This window comes from Atractosteus spatula, chromosome 3 (assembly GCF_055471065.1).
Source record: "Atractosteus spatula isolate fAtrSpa1 chromosome 3, fAtrSpa1.hap1, whole genome shotgun sequence".
NCBI lineage: Eukaryota > Metazoa > Chordata > Actinopteri > Semionotiformes > Lepisosteidae > Atractosteus > Atractosteus spatula.
The window spans coordinates 67,312,907-67,314,004 of record NC_142708.1 but is presented as its reverse complement, the minus strand read 5'-3'; positions in this window follow the sequence as shown (position 1 = coordinate 67,314,004).

The following is a 1,098-nucleotide window of genomic DNA, read 5'->3' as shown; positions in this document are numbered from 1 at the left end:
GCCTGTTGCCAGCAAGCAGAGCATTGTTGCTTCACATCCTGTCTTGCACCCTCACCTGTGAGATTTGACAAGCTGTGCAGTTTGGTTCTTACCCTGCAGGGAGAGATTCTTCACACAGCGGAAGTGCAGACTGGTTCAGCGCTCCCCGGTGTTCAGAGGGCTCTGAACCCTCTGGTGACCCCAGTGTCCTCGTGCTTTTCCTCAGGACTCTCGGTTGCTGAATCGAGCCCCTGAGTCAGGAAAAGAGGACGTGTTCAGTTGCAGAACTGACATCCATTCAAAAAGGACTCCTTAGTGGTTCGCTGGTTGTGCAAGAGCTCAGCACCTGACGGTTTGATTCTTTAGGAAAGGGGGCACAGCTCCAGCCCAGGAAGGGTCCCACAGGTCTTTTACACCTCCAGCAGCTAAAGGGCGGGGAAGAGCCGGTGATCGGCTCGGCTCAGCAAGACCCTGCAGACAGTGGCCTCTCTTCATGTGCTCCATGCAGACGCCTCAAACGGGTCAGTCCTGCATGGCCTGGTGTCGTCTGGGATTTATTCCACTCCAGCTCTCTTACACAGCTGGTCCAATTAATTAGTCAGCTGCATGATTGTAGGGGAACAAGTAACATGTTTATTCAAGGCTGAAAAGAGAAGAGAGAAAACAACGTTTCGGCTGTCAAGCCTTCTGACGCAGCTACCCAGCTGAACTACATGCTTGTAGCACTTGTAACTAGACTCCCAGGAGAGTCAAGCTGCACCCTGAATGAAGTGAAGTCTTGTGTGATCTTCCAACAAAGCCGCCTGTATGTGTCTATTTTAGAAGTTAATGGGGTAAATTGTTTAATTGACCTCTCAAGCAGGAGGAAAGATATGAAGACTCCAGCCCCCCCCCCCCCCCCCAGAGGTCAGTCATCTGAATTGGGCACAGCTGCTGGTTTTCGTGACATTGAATCACTAACTGGGGGGTCCAAGACCTCTTCGCACTAAACACACCAGGGCTCAGATCGAGCCTCTCGTGTCCGTGAGGGGCTTGATGGGCGAACTGAGGACTCGGCAGCAGCCAGCAGGAGGAGGGGTGGGGTCTGTTTTCCTCCAGCAGGCCTGGCTTGGCTCTAGG